The sequence below is a fragment of the Globicephala melas genome, chromosome 14, assembly GCF_963455315.2.
Source record: "Globicephala melas chromosome 14, mGloMel1.2, whole genome shotgun sequence".
NCBI classification, from domain to species: Eukaryota; Metazoa; Chordata; class Mammalia; order Artiodactyla; family Delphinidae; genus Globicephala; species Globicephala melas.
In genome coordinates, this window is record NC_083327.1 from 37,081,546 (window position 1) to 37,103,078 (window position 21,533).

Below are 21,533 nucleotides of genomic sequence, written 5' to 3' on the forward strand. Positions count from 1 at the left end.
CCTCTGGATTGAGGCACCTGCAGAACTGCTCCATCCCCCGCCTATTACGGGCTAGCCCTCCCCTCTTCTAGAAGACAATTTGAAGGCCACACCCCTAGGAAACAGCACGACCCCCTCAGATCTGCCCCAACCTCCCAGCCTGGCCACCAGGCCAATCACTAGATTTAAGTCACAACACAACTCAGCTGAGGAGTGCAGGACTCAGCAAACAGGTCCTGGTAGGGCCGGGAGAGAATCCATGGGACAAGATTCAAAGGGTGTTGGATCAAAGCAGGCAAACTTTACTTTGGATTCAACACCCTGGCAGGAACCCCAGGAGACGGTGCGAGCATGCTAGCAGGATGACCCCAGGAAGTAAGGAAAAAGCAATGATCCGCATAAGTGAGGTTTAAACGCCAGCATTGCCCTGTCAGATGGTGGAAGAAGGGGTAAAAGGCTCAGAGAAGTGGGCGTGTCAGAGTGGATGTACTCTATAAGGCATAGATGACTGTGCTGGGGGGCAGCACCAGAGTATATACGATTTATCAAAGCAGTAAGCGACGTGCTGGCGAGAGGGGTGCCAATGGCTCTAAGACTTCAGCGGTAGCTCTCCTCCACAGACCAGGGATGAAGTGCTGTCTTTACAGAGCTCGGCTCACTGACAGCAGTGAGAGGGATAGGACAACTCCCACCTTTGCCCCAACCCCGTCCTCATAGAGGCCAGTGGTGGTACTTAGCCATCAGAAGCCAGGTGGATGCAATTACTGTAATGAGCGGTAGGGTTGAAGTGGCAGCCAAGTGGCCTGACCTACATAGAGTTACGGAGATGGTAAATAAGCGTAGTGTTCCCAGAAGCAAACGCATGAGTAGCCAAAGAAGGTACTACTTAACCTGTACAAACAAAAGAAATCAAGGATGGAAGATGAAGGCAGTCATCCCAATGAAAAGTCAGGATGCCTTTTGCTCATTTTACAGAACGGAGCCAGGTTTGGGGCCCGGAACCCATCAATTAAAAGAGGCCAGGGCTTCCCTGGTGGCGCAGTGGTTGAGAGTCCGCCTGCAGATGCAGGGGACACGGGTTCCTGCCCCGGTCCGGGAAGATCCCACATGCCGCGGGGCAGCTGGGCCCGTGAGCCATGGCTGCTGAGCCTGCGTGTCTGGAGCCTGTGCTCCGCAACGGGAGAGGCCACAGCAGTGAGAGGCCCGTGTACTGCACAAAAAAAAAAAAAAGAGGCCAGGTGCCCAGGAAGGCGCAAGTGTTCATAGTAATGATTTCCTAGTCCTTCTCCAATGGAATCCATGGCCATTTACTTGGGTAACTCTACACTGGGGGAAGTGGAAGACCGAAACACTATAAGGACAGTTGGACACAGGGTCCAGGTTGACATTAATGCCCAGAGCCCTGAAACAGCAGTATGGAACCCTGTTAGAGTGGGGGCCAGTATCATGGATGTGTGTGTGACCTGTGAGGTTCTAAGTGTGGTTTAGTTCTTGGTTTAATGCTCTGATATTGCCCTTTTGAAATTCTTAACAGCTTTCGAACAAGGGACCCTGCCATGTTCAGCTTGTGCTGGGCCCTGCAGAGTATGTAGTTGGCCCTAGTGGGAATATATGAGTGGCCTGGAAATGAATGCAGCTCTAGCCGAGGTGTGGCTTACTGTGCATCTGTTGGGTCTGCAGACCCATCTGTAATACTTTCCTGGTCTCTGACTATATACTTGGGATAGACATTCCCAGTAACTGACAGCAAGCACCATTCTGCCTCCTTGGCCTGTGGGATAAGAGCTATCACAGTGAAGACGGCCAAGTGGAGAGCGCTGAAACTGCCAATCTCTTACACTTACATACACACACACACACATACACACACACACACACACGGCCAAGATAGTAAATAAAAAACAATATTGCATCACAGAGGATCTGGCAGAAATTAGTGCCACTCTTAAAAACTTAAAGAATGCAGGGGTGGTGTGTGGACCCCATAATACCTCCATTTAAATTGACCAATCTGTCCTCTGCAAAAAAACAATAAAACAAAACCAGAATTTGAAGGGTAACAGTGGACTATTTAAATGTAAACAAGAACTAGCCCTGATTACAGAGGCTGTATCAGATGTGGTATATTTCCTAGACCCCATTTAAATTCCACCAACCGTCCAAACCACCCCTCTTTTTCTTTTAAGGTCTAGATTCTCATATGGAATCATATTTATGTGTCAGTCTGAAACAGTTCCACAGTCTTTCCCTGTCTCTCAAGTCATCAACAGTCTTTCCCTGTCTCTCAAGTCATCAACAGTCTTAAGAGGCTTCCCTGGTGGCGCGGTGGTTAAGAATCTGCCTGCCAATGCAGGGGACACGGGTTCGAGCCCTGGACCAGAAAAGAAGCTTCACTTATAATGTTTTTGAAATCTTCAACTGCTCCCTATAATATTTCTGTTTTCTCCAAGTCCCTTCTTTCTTCTTGTTTCTTCTCTTTCATACTGGAGGTTTTCTTAAAATACCTGGCCTCCCTCGGCTGTCTGTTTCATGAGAATGGGGCACCGAAAACCTATGTTTAGAAGCTATGGGGAAGGAGAGGAGGGAGAGATTATTGACTGATAGATTCTACTGTAGGGCTTAGGGTGATCTGGACAGGCTTGGTCAGTTTCTCATAATAATCCTCCAGTCACATGCCTGGATAATGCATTTGTGGATGTCTATGTTCTCAGAGCTTAGTCGAGCAAGAGGCTAGAATCCCACTGGCTTTATTAGATTCTTACATAATACCCACATTCAGTATGAAACCTTTACTTCACCTTCTCAGAATCAGCCTCTCTAAAGAATGAATTGCTGGCAGCCAGAGGATAGGGTTTTCTGCCTGGTGCCTCCTGCTCCTAGCCTTTGGGGAATTCTCTGGCGAGAACAAACCTGCTTCTGGACTCTCCCTTAGAGCTACTTTTGGTTTTTTTCTGATTCCCTAAATCAATGGTTATGAACCAGGGACAACTTTGCACTCAGAAGACATTTGGCAATACTGGAGATATTTTTGGTTGTCACAGTTGGGGAGGAGATGCTACCAGCATCTAGTGGGTTGAAGCTAGGGCTGCCGCCAAACATCCTACCAGGCCCAGAACAGCTCTTTACAATAAACAATTAGCTGGCCCCAAGTGTCAACAGTACCCTGTTGAGAAGCTCTTACCTAAATCATTCAGCGCAAATATTGCTTCTAGCTTCTAGTTTTTGGATGCCACCTCATTTTTTCTTCCACTCTCAGGTTTTGTACCTTTATGCCTTTTAAAAATCCTTTCCTGACATTTAAGAGTTAGTCCTAGTAAACATAATTGTTTAACTAGCACATTTGACCTAAACTCACATGGTGGAATTTGAATTTGAATTTGTTGAAAATATTTCAATTCCTGTCTCAAATGCTGGCTTAGATGAATGGTTAGTGTTAGGAAGAATGTGTGAACCAAAGAGTGAAACAGGATGCATGTGGAATCAGTAAGAAATGGACTTTGGGTCTTATGGAACATTCCATACAGTTGTTCTGAAGGTAAGCTGTCCTTTTTTTAAAAAAAATAAATTTATTTATTTATTTTTGGCTGTGTTGGGTCTTCGTTGCTACATGTGGGCTTTCTCTATTTGCGGCGAACGGGGGCTACTCTTCATTGTGGTGTGCGGGCTTCTCATTGCGGTAGCTTCTCTTTGTTGTGGAGCACAGGCTCTAGGTGCACGGGCTTCAGTAGTTGTGGCTTGTAGGCTCTAGAGCACAGGCTCAGTAGTTGTGGCTCGCAGGCTCTAGAGGACAGGCTCAGTAGTTGTGGTGCACAGGCTTGGTTACTCTGCAGCATGTGGGATCTTCCCAGACCGGGGCTCGAACCCATGTCTCCTGCATTGGCAGGCAGATTCTTAACCACTGCGCCACCAGGGAAGCCTCTTAAGGCTGTTGATGACTTGAGAGACAGGGAAAGACTGTGGAACTGTTTCAGACTGACACATAAATATGATTCCATATGAGATTCTAGACCTTAAAAGAAAAAGAGGGGTGGTTTGGACAGTTGGTGGAATTTAAATGGGGTCTAGGAAATATACCACATCTGATACAGCCTCTGTAATCAGGGCTAGTTCTTGTTTACATTTAAATAGTCCACTGTTACCCTTCAAATTCTGGTTTTGTTTTATTGTTTTTTTGCAGAGGACAGATTGGTCAATTTAAATGGAGGTATTATGGGGTCCACACCACCACCCCTGCAATCCAAGTTGCCATTTTTTTAAAAATAAGAAATGAATAAATGAAAGCTACAGAGAGCAAAAACTACATTATCACTTGAAATGTATAAAATACTTTTTAATCTTCACAGGGGCTGATCAGAATTTTTTTTTTTTTTTTTTTTTTTTTTGCAGTACGCAGGCCTCTCACTGTTGTGGCCTCTCCCGTTCCGGAGCACAGGCTCCGGACGTGCAGGCTCAGCGGCCATGGCTCACGGGCTCAGCCGCTCCGCGGCATGTGGGATCTTCCCGGACCGGGGCACGAACCTGTGTCCCCTGCATCGGCAGGCGGACTCTCAACAACTGCGCCACCAGGGAAGCCCAAGAGTTAAGTCTTTGGTTGAAAATCATACACATACTCCTCCAACATTTCTGGTTGTGTCTTTTTCCATGAAAAACCTCCATGGTTCTCAAAAACACAAGAGAAATAGCTGAATAAGTAAATCTTGATTAAATTTGTATATTCATTACTAAATAATTGTTTCAATTGTGTAATTCCATTTACTATAATTTGAAGAGAAAGGTATTTGTGTGGCCTAGAAAGAACATGTAAGACTCAGTCATCATAGTTTTTTTATAGATAAAATGATTCTGAAGCTAAATTATTTTAGCAATTCTTGACATAAAGATAAAGGCAAAAACATACATATTTTTCTCTGATGCCCTTTTCCACTCTTACAAGAAAAAAATAAACAACTGCATTTCAAAGAAAGTATATTAGTTGCCTAAGATTTGATCGGTTTTTAAACTATCAGGGAATTTGTTCCTTTTGAGAAATGAGAAAGCCTAGCTATGACCTGGAAGTGAAATATAGAGCTCTCATAACCACAGCAAGACCAAAAATCAATCTCCCAGATCTATGCCAAAGTCAACCCTTCCAGTCCCTCCCACCTGAGACATAGATAGTTCATTGAATTCTACTCCATGGCATTGAGGAATGAAGCCTGTCAGGCGGTTTCTGCATGTCAGTGAGGGCGACCTTTCTGCTGGAGGTCAGCCTGGGAGGGAACTCCTAGGCAGCAGGGTCAAGGCCGCAAGTTGTGACACAGCAAGTTGGCAGCATCGCGTGACAGCTTGCTCTAGACTCTCCTTCGTGCGTGGCTTCGGTTTCTAACGCCACACAAAGCACTTCAAGACAAAAGGCTAGAAATGCTACCCCTCCTGAGACTTGCAGAGAAACCGTAGCTATAAGCCAATTCCCTGCCCTACACTCAGTGAAAATACTGTTACGCAGCCTCCCACAGGGTTTCCACAGAGGTAAACCTACAGAACTTCTGAAAATATTATTAATAATCCACTAATTGTTTTCCTGCACCTCCTCCACTCCCATCAAATGACTCTGAAGTCTAATTTCTTTTGCTCTGACAAACAGAGCAAGGGAAGAATCCATGATCTCAAGGGAGATAAAGGCAAAGCAGAGATAAGGCCAGGGACCCTGGAATGGTGTCCATATTCACACATCCCCTCTTGGATGTCCCCTGTACCACCCCTCCCCGCTTTACAACCCATTTCTGTTTCAGTAATCCTAGGAATCATCAGAAAGGGGGTGGGGGGGGTGGGGGGAAGGGTGTTTTTCATCCAACACAAAGTATTCAGCTGGGACTTCCCTGGTGGCACAGTGGTTAAGAATCCATCTGCCAATGCAGAGGACACGGGTTCGAGCCCTAGTCCAGGAAGATCCCACATGCCACAGAGCAACTAAGCCTGTGTGCCACAACTACTGAGCCTGTGCTCTAGAGCCCGCGAGCCACAACTACTGAGCCCATGTACCACAACTACTGAAGCCCGTGTGCCTAGAGCCCACGCTTGGCAACAAGAGAAGCCCACCCACCGCAACGAAGAGTAGACCCTGAGAAAGCCCGTGCACAGCAATGAAGACCCAATGCAGCCATAAACAAACAAACAAAGTATTCAGCAAGCCTTTCTCTACCCTCTTACAGCCTCCGGCTGGGCCTGAGGATTAAGCTGATAGGAGACAGATTAACAGGAGGAAAGCATGCAAATTCTATTTAGTAGTTTTACACGCACATAGGAGCCTTCCCAGGCAAATGAAGACCCAAAATGCAGTTAGGCCTGAGTGGTTAGACACTAGGTTGAACAACAAGTAGTCACTGTGGAAAAGTAACTAAAATGTCTGTGCAGGCTAAAGGAAGATGAAGGTTATCCTAACAAGGTCTGTTTGTACAGATCTCTCTTAGCCTCAACTTTCCATCTCTGCTGATAAGAACGTTTCTTTCCTCCGGTATGGGGGAGGGCATCGTTCACGTGGGAGTTTTATCTCCTGCTTTTAGGAAGAAAGGTGAGGTCAGCACACCTTTCTCGCATGTGCTGTTTTTCAAGTGCCTTTATCTGAAGATCATCCTTATGACAAAGTGGTATGTTTGGGGGTGGCCATGCGGCTTATAGGATCTTAGTTCCCCGACCGGGGATTGAACCTGGACCCCAGCAGTGAAAGTGCCAAGTCCTAACCACTGGACCACCAGGGAATTCCAAACAAGGTGTTATAGACTGAACTGTGTCCCCCTCAAAATTCATACGTTAAAAAAAAAAATTTATAGGTTGAAGTCTTAACCCCTAGTACCTTAGAATGTGACTATATGGAGATAGGACCATTTAATTAAGGTTAAATGAGGTCATATGGGTGGGCCCTAATCCAACATAACCCATGTCCTTATAAAAAGGGATACTGGGGCACAAGCACAGAGGATCCACCATGTGAGGACACAGCAAGAGGGCAACCATCTGCAAGCCAAGGGGAGACACCACAGAAGGATCCAACCCTGCAGAAACCTTGACCTCAGATTTCTGGCCTCCAGAACTGTGAGAAAACGCATTTCTGTTGTTTGAGCCACCCAGTCGTGATATTTTGTTATGGCGGCCTGAGCAGGTTAATATACAAGGTAAAAGAGTATCACATAAAATGTTTTCCTGAGGAACTATGTAGACTTTCCCCTTGATAAATTCCAGCAGTCTTAAAGCACAAGAAGATATATCTAAAGGAGTTCTGTAGCTAGTGAATGATTAAACTTAGAACCTGACTATTTACAATCAGTGCTGTCTCCCGAAAGGTTACATCTTACAGGCTCTTGTCCGATGTGTGTGTTCTCCCTCCTGGCTCTGTGATGACACTTTGCTGCATCATTTGCCAGTTCCCTAATTGGTTTTCTATTTTCCAAGGGCCAGTTTTTTCTGATGAAAGCTCTTTACAGCCTCACCACTTTGGACAGAGGAGGGGGCGGGAGGGAGACTGCCTGTTAACAGAAGCTGTTTCTAAGAAACTCATCTCTTATTTTCTCTTGATACAGTCTGTGATGGGAGAAGAGACTGAAGGGACAAACTTAGGAAACAAAGTACCAAATCTCAAGCAGGGATGCGATTCCCTACAGGGTGCTAGCCGCGAGCCATTCAGCCACTATGGCTTGTGCTCCAATCCTGAGCCAGGCACTGAGGACAAACACAGCCAAGAATGAGTTAACCTTCTAGTTAAGTGTGATGTCTTTTTTTTTTATGATGCTATTTTTTTTAATATTTATTTATTATTCATTTTGGCTGTGCCGGGTCTTAGTTGCAGCACATGGGATCTTCGCTGCGGCATGCATGTGGGATCTAGCTTCCCAACCCAGGGATAGAACCTGGGCTCCCTGCATTGGGAGCTCGGACTCTTACCCACTGGACCACCAGTGAAGTCCCAAGAGTAATGTCTTAATTCATGAACCCTGAGACTAGTGCTCCTCTAAAATGAAGTTGTGTGCATTAAAAAATAAAATAAAATCTCCCATTCTGAAGGCACCACAGAGACGTTTGGAGCTCAGAATGAAGAAAGTGGGGGAGAGGGTCTCACTTCCAGAGAGCTAAGTGGCAGAATCAGAATGAAGAGGCAGAGACATGGCAGAAGGGGGGTCGGGGCTAAGGAAGAGGCGGCCTCGGTGAATGGAAGAGGCCTTGACCTTCTCCCAGCTGTAACCTCAGGGCACCTCCCACCCCCCAGCACAAATGCTGACACCTTCTCTGTGGTGGGAACCTGTTCGCAGGGCTCCGCCAGCCCTCTAGGCAAGAGGCGGGCGTTTAGAAGGAAGGCGGGACCTTGCCCCTTCTGGAGCAGGAGAGCAACACCAGTGTGTGAACTGCAAGCCGCAGCTAAGCAACCAGACTGAGAACCGTCACAGTCTCCCTCGACCAACCTGAGACTCTCCCTCTATCAATCGCACCCCACCCCAGCCATGGGGTCAGAAAGCAGATCCCCAAACAACACCCAGGATCAACCAAACCAAAAGCTGGTTCTTTGGGAAAATTTCCAGATCTACCCACATGGAAAATAAGCAGCCCACAGAAAATTACGGGTTTTACTGCTTCAGGAAATAGAGGAAAAAATTGAGAGGAAAAAATGCTAACAGTGTGGGCTTCCCCGGTGGCACAGTGGTTGAGGGTCCGCCTGCTGATGCAGGGGACACGGGTTCGTGCCCTGGTCCGGGAAGATCCCACATGCCGCGGAGCGGCTAGGCCCGTGAGCCGTGGCCGCTGAGCCTGCGCGTCCGGAGCCTGTGCTCCGCGATGGGAGAGGCCACAACAACAGTGAGAGGCCCGCGTACCGCAAAAAAAAAAAAATGCTAACGGTGAGTGTTAAAAAGAGTGACCAAGGGAATGAACTTAGAGGCCCAACCCCCAGCCCTCGTCAATGCTGAGCTCCACCTGCAAGCAAGCCAGTTTAAAAGATGAGTTCAGTGCATTTGACCTGGAGTTGGAAATTATTGAATTCCCAAAAGATGACAGCCTCCGGGGACACCTGGAGGGGGTGGGAGGTGGTGCTGCTACCTCCTAGTTTGAACCTTTGAATCAGCATAGGTGATAGAACTACCTTACATCTAAACAAACCCTCAGATTCTATTCCTACCCTTCAAACAACAGGTCATGTAGACTTGAGGATATTGGCTGGGCCACATTTGTAGTGTGTGGGTTTGTGATATATAGAAGAGAAAAACGAGCCATGAAGCCGTCTAGAAACAGAAAAGCACCACTTTGATTTCGGAGGTTTCCCAAACCCAGTTGCATGAGGAATAGTTCTACATTGACCGGAATGCATGTGAGATGGTCTGCTGTTGTTCTACTTTCGTTTTTGTAACAAGCTCTCTCTTTTTTGAACTGACTTGGATGTGTTTCTGTCTCCTGTAATAAAAAGCTCTCTGGCTAAGACCCTCTCCAGAAGACCACATCTAGATGACCATAAAATAAGACATTTTAAAATATATCTACTGGCTATGCAATTTTCTACTCAGTGAAACAGAGGTTTCCTGACAAATTTTATATTAGGAGAGAAATGAAAGACCATGCCAGGAAACATGAAGTTCTTAGGAAATAATTTGGTTATAAACATATTTCCTTAATAGGATACAACTGGATTCTCTCATTACCTTTTGATAAGAACATAAGACACCCGTTGTTTAGTCAACGATTCATGATGCTTTCTCAAATGTTTGCAGCCCAGTAGAGTACACAGCAGATGCCAGCATCCATCTTCATTTTACTGATGGGGCTGAACTCTATGGCTGGAGAATATGTGAGATCACAAGGGCAGTACGTAAGAAGCTGGCCCGTCTTTGGGTTCTTGGTCCAGTGCTCTTTTTACCACCATGCATTATTCCATGGTGCCTTTTTCACCCTTGTAAGCATCAAGGAAACTTTTTTCTGACCAAACAGACCTCCAGGTTCCATTAGAGCCTTTCCAGAGCTTACTGTTCCATAGAGGTCGTTATCATGTCATGGTCAGTTAGGGAGCTCTTCAAAATATAATGCTTGTCATAAAGTCATCTGCTTGCAGATGTGTCCTTCTATGACCAGAAATTTCAGTGCTCTGAGGACATCCTAGCTTTGAAATATTTTATTGAACCCACTTCTATCAATGTTATGAAAATCACTCGAAGTCCCATTCTTGTAACAAAGGTGACCATATAATCAAACTTTTGGGCACTGTTCACAATGGCACAGCATTCAAATGGGACAACAGGGTAATCTTTATTCACTTCCTGTGGAAATTCTGAAACATTATTTTGAAAGCTCACACCTGCCTTCTGCTCATAAAGTAGCAAGGTCAGTGTGCCCCTGATGCTGCCATGACCCCCTCCCAAACCAAGAAGCTTATTCAGTTTTTGCATCCTTTTGAAATGTTCTCAACCTTAAGTGGCCGTTGGAGAGTTTGGTTAAGCTCCAACAGAAGTTTAAATGCAAGAAACATTTCAGGGGCTTCCCTGGTGGCGCAGTGGTTGAGAGTCCGCCTGCCGATGTGGGGGACGCGGGTTCGTGCCCTGGTCCGGGAGGATCCCACATGCCGCAGAGCGGCTGGGCCCGTGAGCCACGCCCACTGAGTCTGCGCGTCCGGAGCCTGTGCTCCGCAATGGGAGAGACCACAACAGTGAGAGGCCCGCGTACCGAAAAAAATAAAAAATAAAAAAAATAATAAATAAAAAGAAACATTTCAGGAGGATTTTGGAAAAAGGAATAAGCTGTAACGGTAGTTGAAGTGGTGCACTGGCATTCCAAGTTTAACGTGGGAAGGTCATGTACCATTTGGTAGGTTTTGTTTGACTCTCCTTTCCCTGTCAGGCATGCCATCCTTGACCCTCCTTTCTTCTAGTCCTGAGATTGGCCTTTATGCAACTCAGGCAAAGGCCAAAGGGGCTATGGCCTGAAGGGCTGCTAGGCCTGTCAACCTGCACCCTAGAATGTTGCTGCCTGGTCATCTCTCTGCTAGGCAAGAGCAAGGATGGACTCTGATGTGCACAGGTTTGCATCTCCCAAACACAGAACAGTCCACTGTCCATTAACCTGCTTCTCGCGAGATGACTAGGGATAAGGCTCACACCCTGACAGTCAGTGACAACACAGCGTCAGATCATTTCTCAGCCGTTTCTCTGCTTCGTCTTATGTTTTGATCTCAAGTTGAAGAGGGTAGGAGGTTGTCTAGACATAAAGATACAGCTCCCTCTTTGGGGCTATTGTCAACAGCAGTCTAGAAAGTCTTTGGATCTGATTTGTGCAAATCTGAGAGAATCACACACAACTTAGTGTAGTTGTTCCTTGGTATCCATGGACCCCTGCAGACACCAAAATCCTGTTGATGCTCAAGTCCCTTATATAATGTTGTAGTATTTGCATATAACCTATGTACATCTTCTCATATACTTTAATTCATCTTTAGGTTACTTGCAATACCTAATACAATGTAAATGTTATGTAAATACAATGTAAATGTTATGTTAATAGTTGCTGGAGCACAACAAATTCAAGTACTTTTTGGAACATCCTGGAATTTTTTCCTCGAATATTTTTTCAATTGAAGTATAGTTGATTTACAATATTGTCTTAGTATCAGGTGTATGGCAAAGTGGTTCAGTTATATATATAATTCTTTTCCAGATTATTTTCCATTATAGGTTATTATAAGATATTAAATATATTTCCCAGTGCTATACAGTAAATCCTTGTTGCTTATCTATTTTATGTATAGTAGTTTATATTTGTTAATCCCTTACTCCCAATTTATCCCTCCTCCACCTCCCTTTCCCCTTTAGTGACCATAAGTTTGTTTTCTGTGTCTGTGAGTTTCCATTTTGTATATAATTAGATTCATTTGCATTACTTTTTAGATTCCACATAAGTGATATTATAGGATATTTGTCTTTGTCTGACTTATTTCACTTAGTGTGATAATCTATAGGTCCATCCATGTTGCAGCAATATTTCATTCTTTTTTACGGCTGAGTAATATTCCATTGTATATATGGACCACATCTTCTTAATCTAATCATCTACTGATAGGCACTTGGGTTTTTTCATGTCTTGGCTACTGTAAATAGTGCTGCTATGAACACTGGGGTGCATGTATCTTTTCTAATTAGAATTTATCTTTTCCAGATATATGCCCAGGATCATATGGTAGCTCTATTTTTAGTTTTTTAAGGAACCTCCAGACTGTTTTCCATAGTGGCTATCAATTTACATTCCCACCAACAGTGTGCAAGGGTTCCCTTTCCTCCACACCCTCTCCAACATTTATTATTTGTAGACTTTTTGATTATAGCCATTCTGACCAGTATGAGGTAATACCTCATTGTGGTTTTGATTTGCATTTCTCTAAAAATTAGCAATGTCAAGCATCTTTTCATGTTGGGCATCTGTATGTCTTCTTTGGAGAAATGTCTATTTAGGTCTTCTGCCCATTTTTTGATTGGGTTGTTTGCTTTTTTATTTTTTCGGCTGCACTGGGTCTTCGTTGCTGTGCACGGGCTCTCTCTAATTGTGGCAAGTGGGGGCTACACCTCATTGTGGTGCACGTGCTTCTCATTGCAGTGGCTTCTGTTGTTGTAGAGTACAGGCTCTAGGCATGTGGGCTTCAGTAGTTGTAGCACATGGGCTCAGTAGTTGTTGCTCGTGGGCTCTAGAGCACAGGCTCTGCAGTTGTGGTGCACGGGCTTAGTTGCTCCACGGCATGTGGGATCTTTCCGGACCAGGGATCAAACCCATGTCCTCTGCATTGGCAGGCAGATTCTTAACTACTGCACCACTAGGGAAGTCCCCTGTTTGCTTTTTTTGATTATGAGTTGTATGAGCAGCAAATTGAACAACGTAGAAGAAATGGACAAGTTTCTAGAAATATACAGCCTGCCAAAATTGAGTCAAGAAGAAACAGATAATTTGAATGGACTGATCACTGGAAGTGAAAAAGAATCTAAATAAATAAATAAAAACCACCTCCCTGCAAATAAAAGTCCAGGACCAGAAGACTTCACTGGGGAATGCTACTAAACATACAGAGAAGACCTTGTACCAACCCTTCTCAAACTATTCCAAAAGATTGAAGAGGAGGGAACACTCCCAAGTTCATTCTATGAGGCCACCATCACCCGGGTACCAAAACCAAAGACACTACAAAAAAAGAAAATTACAGGCCAATATCTCTGATGAATATAGATGCAAAATCCTCAACAAAATATTAGCAAACTGAATCCAACAATACATAAAACGGATCATACGCTATGATTAAGTTAGATTCATTCCAGGGTCACAAGGATGGTTCAACATACGCAAATCAATCAACGTGATACACCACGTTAACACAAGAAAAGACAAAAAACACACAATCATCTTAATAGACACAGAAAAAGCATTTGATAAAATTCAACATCCAGTCATAATAAAAACTGTCACCGAAGTGGGTATAGAGGGAACATATCTCAACATAATAAAAGCCATTTACGACAACCCACAACAAACATAATACTCAACAGTGAAAAGCTGAATGCCTTCTTGCTTAAATTCAGGAAAAAACAGGGGTGCCCACTCTCATCACTTCTATTCAACATATTTTTAGCGAATATTTGCAATCCCCAATTGGTTGAATTCTCGAATGCAGAACCCACAGACATGAAGGGCCAGCCGTAAATTTGTTTGAATCAAAACAAGTCTTCCTGAAAGGAGCTACCCTGATTTATACTGATTTTTAAGTAGGCCTGAGGAATTATCAACCAAGATACTCCCCTTAGATTGAGCCTATCTGTGCTTTAATCTCAGGCCCCAAGTTAACATCACAAATTTCTCTTCCCACTAAATTCTTCAAAGTGAGCCCATGCTTTCATTGGTCTAACCTACCTCCATAGGCCTCTGTGATTCCACCAATTCACCTCAACATTGAAAGCCTGGAACAGCTGTGGGTAAATACCAGGGTTGTATCTCGGGTGATACGAAAATCTGCATTTCCTAATTTTGCCACATCTCTTCTTTGCCAGTGGGGTTTGGCCCTTAGGGAATTGAGAATTTTAGTCTCTTGAGACTTCATTTACAACTTTTTTTTTGGGCCGAGTCATAAAGGAAAGTATAACCCCTAGACCTGAGATGTTAACGGGACAGTTCTAGGTCAATTTTTTTTTAGCCTCACATGATTGGCATTTGGGGCCAGATAATTCTTTGTCATGGGGGCTGTCCTGTGCAATGTAGGATGTCGAGCATCCCCAGTCTCTACCCACTAGACGCCAGTAGCTCTCCCCACCCCCACCAGTATGACAAACCAAAAGTATCTCAGACAGAAAATGTCTCTTGAAGGGCAAATGGCTCCTGGTTGAAACCTGCTGTGCTTATACGAAGCAAAAGGCCTGCAAGGACTTTTCCCCTTGCCGGCCTTCTCTCACATGGCTCTCAATGAAACTCTGCCAAAAACTAAATCTTGGTTTACTTGCAGTAGCTCTATTCATGTAGCATTTCATAACAAAATTGATTCGGCATTCACCATATGACAGCCTTTGTAGTAAGTGCTTTCCATACATTACTTCATTAAATCCTGACAACAATCCTACATGGTAGGTACAATGGTGAGTAATGCCCACTTAAAAAGGAAGAAACTGAGGCTTGACAAGGTCAAGTGACTTGCCCAAGGTCACACAGTGAGTCAGTGCAGAGACACCTCCCCCGCCCCTTGACCACCAGGCTTTACTGTCTCATTTCTGCAGGACAATAGAATTGATGAGATTCACAACACTGGGCAAAACTACAGCAGACCTCGTGGGTATACTCATGGTTTCCGAAAACTCTTCAAGTCTGTGTGAATCTGTCTCCATTCATTTCACATGTTTTTATAAACACCAGGGGAACAATAATCATTTGAACAGTTAACTGATTTAGCCCGGTAAAATCCACTTTTTTTCAGTCTTGAAATTACAGTGGATTTTGCCATTCTAACTGGGCTACTGCTTCTCCTTAGCCCCCGACACCACCCCATTTCTCTCCCGCTGCTCCTCAGGCCCCAGTACCTACACTTCTATTTTTCTTTTTATTTTTCCAAACAAAGATTGTATTTTATAGTCCAGATATCACTCCAAGGGACAATCATGGGGAACGCTGCAGCAAAAATGCTCAGAAGGAAATCAAACGAATTGAGAACGGAAGAGCGTGGAAAAGGAAAAATGAGAACACAAATATTTTCTAGACCCCTCGAAGTTAAAGCTTGAAAAACCCCAGTGTTTTGCAAAATATCACATTCAATTAGTAGTTAAAAAAACTTTTGTTCGACGCGCCCTTTGTGCACCAAACGGTTGGGAGAAGGCGCTGTCTGACCTGGGGAACCGCACCCTGGGGGTCCAGGCCTTTCTGATATGCTAGAAAGGTATGAACAGAATCTTTTAAAATCACTAATCTTTCTTACCTTTCTCGAGGCACCAGGAGGCCTTTTGGGGTCCGGAGTTAGGTCAGGTTGGTTAGGTCCTCTCTCCCTCAGACTGAGTCTGGCTCGGGGGTCCAGGAAGTGGCATTCAGACACGAATTAGGAGGTGAAGGGAGGAAAGAGCGTCTTCAGGTAAGACTGCCCGGGAGACTCCTGATGCCATAGTCCGAATTGGCATCATCCCCTTATATGGGTTCTCAGCTGTGATCTCAATTAGAACAAATCTTGAGAACAGCTGTGAATCGTTTATAGCTTAAGACGACAGAATCACACTTAAAATTTGAAAGCCTCGTTTTAATAACAGTTTTAACCACAGTTTTCCCTGTTCTTTTCCAAAAGCAGGGCCTAGTCAAGATCTTTTATTTCACAAAGAAGGTATTTGGTACTACTTTTCCTGAAGGAAAAACCCAGCCCTAAGGCCTCCCCTGCCTATTCTACCCCAGGAGGTAATTAGCATGGAATTCTTTGGAGGAAGAGGTCTAAGACTTTTCACATGCTTAAGTTTAGATTGAATTTGGTATTTTTCAAATTGCAACCCTTTAGAGATTGATAAAATCAATCTGGTAAGTTGCAAACAGCACTTGAAAAGAAAGAAAAAGATTCGACTCCCATGGCATGGTTTGAAGCTTTGCCTGGTGAGAGCGTATCCAGGAAAGGCCTAGCTTGAGTTCTCCCACCTGCAGGGAGGCATCCTCTCCAGGTCACTGTTTATCACAGTCAGGTGTAGAGGCTTGAGGAAGTTTAATAGCCCTTTCAAGAACTCACTAACGCAGTGGTAACAAGTCCTTCCCTACCAATCTGGTAGAATCTGCTTAGAAACTGCACACTTAGCCCACAGCCTTCTTCCCAAGCCCAGGTGCAGAGGGATACCTAGGCTTAGAGCAGTTTTATTTTCTAATGTAGGTTTTTTGAAAAAAGGTTTCTAGGGTCAACTATTTGAGAAACACTCTATACTGGGATCTTCTCGTAGATTCCCAGGGCACCTTAGCCTATGGAAGAATACAGTAAAGAGACCCATTTACTTATTTCACCTGATGTGTTCCCTGCATGTTTGACCTGGGCGTCCTTTAGTAAACAACCTCTATCAACAGTTGCGCTCCCCCAGACCAAGCCCTTAGCCTTGTAGCTCCTCCCTCAGCTTACCACATCGCAGCATTGCCCTTTATCACGCTGGGACCCGTGCAGTCTCTACTCTGCAGTCCACAGTAGGTCGTCTGTGTTCTCTTGATGGACTCAGGAAGTAAGATTTGCCAAATTACCTCCTCGACAATTCAAGGACCTTTAACACTGGGGACCCGATCATCACTATCACACTTTGGATTTTATTTAGAAAAGGACATTCCACCCTGAGTTGATTTCTACCGTGACTGTGGAATTAAATCGAATTGAATCTAGCTGTTGGTCAGTTGATCACTGTGGGTGAAGTCTGTTTTTCTTGGCTTTCACGTTATTTTATATATTTTTTTCCCTGGGGTGCTGTGCTGTGCAGTGTGACCTGAGCACCTGCCGGTGTGCACAGCGCCGGGAACTCAACTGTTCAGCCACTTTCTTTCTTTTTGTATCATGTTCACACAGGAGAAAAGGCTCGCTGGCCTGGAGTTCATTAAGGAACTGAATATATATATTGTTACAAAGCAGTCAACACTGCAGCCTGTCCTTTAGAAACAGGTGCCAAGAAAGGAAATGTTTCATATTTTCCAAGTGGCACGGACGCCATCAGAGAGTGTTTCCAATCAGAGTCTGTTTGCGCAGCTAAATCATAGGTCTCGATTCTTCCTTTTGCCTCAGGGGTACGGTTGCTGGCTCACGGCCGGCCTCTCTCTGACCCTGCGTCTTTCCTGCCATCATGCTGCTGTGCCAGCTGCCACTTCTGGGTGAAAACCTAGCTCCGGTCCCCTCCAGTGTCAGCTGGCTGGGATACGTGAAAGCTACTCTTTTCAACTAACCCTTCTTTGTCATTTCAGAAACCAATCCTGCTTTCCAGCAACTAGGCTGGCCAGGGTGTTCCATGCTTGCCGACTGCAGCAGCTGTTTTCTGCCCTCAGTAGGAGCCCCGGGGACGTACCCACCCACTGAGAGCCACCCTTGGCAGGCGACTTGAGGGGCAACTCCCCTCAGGGCCGAAGTGAGTTGTGCCACTGCCCGGGCTTCTACTCAGCCCAGCCTGCTCCCACCCCGAACCCCCAGTTTCCATCCTCTCTTTCTAATTTCTACTTATTTTCCTCCCTCGCATTTAAGCAGCACCAGTGAAATAATGCCAGATGTGAAGGCTTTTTAGTTGACAGGCTCTAATCATCATGTTACCAAATTCTGCATGTCCCTGCAAAGTAAGGCTTAGCGGTCTGAAGGTTTCATTTGTTCATTTTACCAGTAAGTATGGACTGTGAACTGTGTACCAGACAGTTCTAGGCCCTAGAGAAACAACAATGACACAATCCCTGCCCTGGTGCCTACGTACTAATGAGGGAAGCAGAAAATAAACAAAGCAAGCCAAATATATAGAACACTAGTGATAAGTGCTCAGAAGAGAAAATAAGGCTGTGAAGGTGGGGAATGGAAGTTTGGGGGCAGGGGTGGGGGGGGTGAGATTCTAGCAGGGGTGACCAGGGAAGCCCTCTCTGACAAGACGGTGTTTGTACAAAGACCCGAAAGGACAGTGGGAGAGAGCTGTGTGAGGGAAGCACATTTCAGACCAAGGGACCCACCAGTGCCAAGGCCCTGGGGTGGGATATGCCTGGTAGGGTCAGTGTGCACCGAGCCACAGGGCTGCTGTGAAGATTAAATGTCTGTGGAGTGCCTGGCATACAGATAGTGCTCAATAAATGGGAGCTATAGTTATGATAGTCACTGATCAGATATTTGTGGTTTGATTGTTGTAAAAAGGTACATAGGTCCAAGTAGGTCCAAGTCTGTTCCTTGGCCTCGAGAGGAGTGTTTTATTACAAGCCTGCAGACCTCTGAGTGTGACCCCAACATGCCTCCCATTGGCATCCCTAGTTTTCCCTTTCAGTAGGGGCATAAAGCCATTGCCCAGCAAAAAAATGTTGCTGAGCAGATTGCTTTTGCCTACTACGGGGCAGCCATTCCTGAAGTCTCGGTAACACGTGGGAACTTGTTAGAAATGCCACATCTCAAGCTGCACCCAGATCTACTGAATCAGAAACTCTGGGACGGTGCTCAGCGAGCAGTGTTTATCAAGCCCTCCAGGTCATTCTGACATAGGCTAAGTTTCAGAACCACTGCCTAGAGTTTCTGTTCAAAAAGTCTCCCAGGGCTGGAAAAGGCTTCACTAAGTCCCCTTGGTTGAACCAACTGATCAGAAAGAAGGTTTGTTTCCATTGTTGCTATATAAGTTTCCTGAGATGCCCTGTGGCCTCTAGGATGGTTGCTCCCCAGATCTCTAGAGATGGTACATCTGCTTTTCCTATGTCACCGAATTCTGAATGAAAACAGCTGCAGCTGGGCTCTGAGACCCACTTGGAGGATTCTCTCTGCCCTGATTACCTCCTCCAGCACTTGCAAAAATGACACTGACCACCTCTGAGAGCTATTTTAAGTTTTGTTATTATGGAATTTAAAAAAAACCAAAACTTTCAAAACCAAGATAGACCAGCTCAGATTTTCAGACACGACTCAGCATTTATTTCTCTCCCTGTCCCAGGAAGATGTTATCTTGCTGTTTACTGTGAATGAGATGAAACCTGATGCTCCAGGAACCAAGGCCACTTCCACTAACTTTTCTGGCATTGAATGGCAACATGACCCAACTTTTCCATAGGAAGTGGTGTAGTTAGAGTAACAGCCCTACTGGTCCTCCACGTGGGGATGGGTGCGCTGCGGGGAGAAGAGGAAGGAGGTCTTTGAAAATCCCATTTTGTTGCTCCTCAGTTTGAACCCTCTGGTAACTTCTGTTGTCCTAAGTAGCGGTTCTCAAAGTTAATCCAAAACCTCAAAAGTGTGCTCAGTGAAAGAAACCAGACACAAAATAACACCTATTGTATGATTCTACTTATGTGAAATATCCTAAAAGGAAAATATATAGAGAAGGAAAGAAAGAAGATTAGTAGCTGCCTAGGGCTAGAGGTGGGAATAGGGAGTGACTAGATGGGCACAAACTTCTTTTTAGAGTAATGGAGTTGTTCTAAAATTAGATTCTGGTAGATGATTGTATAACTTTGTAAATATACTAAAATTCATTGTATTGTACACTTAAAATGCGTAAATTCTATGCTACGTAAAATATCTCAATAAAACTTTTTTTAAAAGCAAAAAAAAAAGTAGTATTAAAAAAAAAGTTAATCCAAAACAGACTTACCTGGGTCTCTTGTTTGAAATGTAGACTACTGGGGCCCTAAAACAAGGGTTTCTAATACAGGTGGTCCTTCACATTTTGGGGACTCTAGGAAAGAAATAGCTTAACATTCTTAATTTCACAGGCACAAAAAAGTTCTTTATGATGTAGGAGTTGCTACCTCTCAAGACCAAATCTCCTACCATTCTCCTTTTGCCATTTAAGATAATATTTGTTCTTATTGTTTGTAGTCTTTAGTATGTTTTATCATTTTTATAAATTTTACCATTTTTCTTCTGTTTCTAATTTACCTTATTAGGAATGTCTGCTAAATTTTATTTTAAAATATTTTTAGGACCAAAATGTCCATCAACAGATGAATATATAACAAAGATGTGGTGTATATATTTATAATGGAATAGTATTCAGCCATAAAAAAGAATGACATAATGCCATTTGCAGCAACATGGACAGACCTAGAGATTATTATACTAAGTGAAGTAAGTCAGACAGAGAAAGACAAATATAATATGATATCACTTATATGTGGAATCTAAAAAAAATGATACAAATGAACTTATTTACAAAACAAAAATAGACTTGCAGACATAGAAAAAATTTATGGTTACCAAAGGGGAAAAGGGGAGGGGGAGGGATAAATTAGGAGTTTGGGATTAGCAGGTACAGACTATTATATATAAAATAGATACACAACAAGGACCTACTCTGTAGCACAGGGAACTATATTCAATATCTTGTAATAACCTATAATGGAAAAGAATCTGAAAAAGAATATATATATATCTATTCAGTTATCTTCCTAAAATCTCCATCTTTTATCATTTTAGGGATTGCCTGACTCTCTCTCCTGCGGTCCTTATCTTCTTTCTTGGTTAACTCTCACATCGTGAGGGAGCACATCCTCCAATAGCTTTCTGAGGAAGGGTACATATAAGTTAAGTTTTTCGAAAGATTCCAGAAAAAATTTTTTATTCTGCCTTCAGATCTGATGGTCTGTTTAGCTGGGGTATAGAATTCTAGACCAGAAATAAATTTTCTCTGAGAATTCAGAAGGCATTTCTCCCTTGTTTTCTGTAGAAAATTTTTGCCGTTCTCATTCCTAATCCTCTGTATGTGCCTTGATCTTTCACTGTTTTGTCCTTAGTGCTATGCAACTTCATAATGATTTTTTTAAATTATATTAAATTTATTTATTTATTTTATTTTTGGCTGCATTGGGTCTTCATTGCTGAGAGCGGGCTTTCTCTAGTTGCGGCAAGCGGGGGCTACTCTTCCTTGCAGTGCATGGGCTTCTCATTGCGGTGGCTTCTCTTTGTTGTGGAGCATGGGCTCTAGGCACATGGGCTCCATAGTTGTGGCTTGTGGGCTCTAGAGCGCAGGGTCAGTAGTTGTGGCGCATGGGTTTAGTTGCTCTGAGGCATGTGGGATCCTCCCGGACCAGGGCTCGAACCTGTGTCCCCTGCATTTGTAGGTGGATTCTTAACCACTGTACCAAAATGGAAGTCCCATAATGATGTGTTTTGTCAGAGATTTTTTTATCCTTGTGCTTGGCTCTGGGTAGACTCTCTCAATCAGTTCTGGGAAACTTCCTTGATAATTTTTTGTGTCTGTTTTCTCTGTTCTCTTTTTCTAGAACTCCTTATCATTCAAATACTGGACTTCCTCAAATGATCTTTGAATTTTATTATGTCTCTCTCTCTCTCTGGTTATATCTTCTTGGAGATTTCATCAAATTTGTCTTGGAACTAGGGTTACTAAATAAAATATAGGATACTTAGGTAAATA

General features: G+C 44.0%; 1 protein-coding gene across 3 annotated transcripts in view; it reads right to left on the bottom strand.

Annotated features, from left to right (window-relative positions):
- RTN4IP1 (reticulon 4 interacting protein 1) overlaps positions 1–21,533 on the bottom strand; it is a 143,588-nt gene that overhangs the window by 88,868 nt on the left and 33,187 nt on the right. Inside the window, exon 1 of one of the 3 annotated variants that reach the window (XM_030882930.3) lies at positions 15,419–15,492. The exons of the other annotated variants lie outside the window; for them this stretch is intronic. The gene's annotated coding sequence lies outside the window, so the exon portion shown is untranslated. Of the gene's footprint in view, positions 1–15,418; positions 15,493–21,533 lie in introns of those variants that run through there. 3 annotated transcript variants of the gene reach the window in all.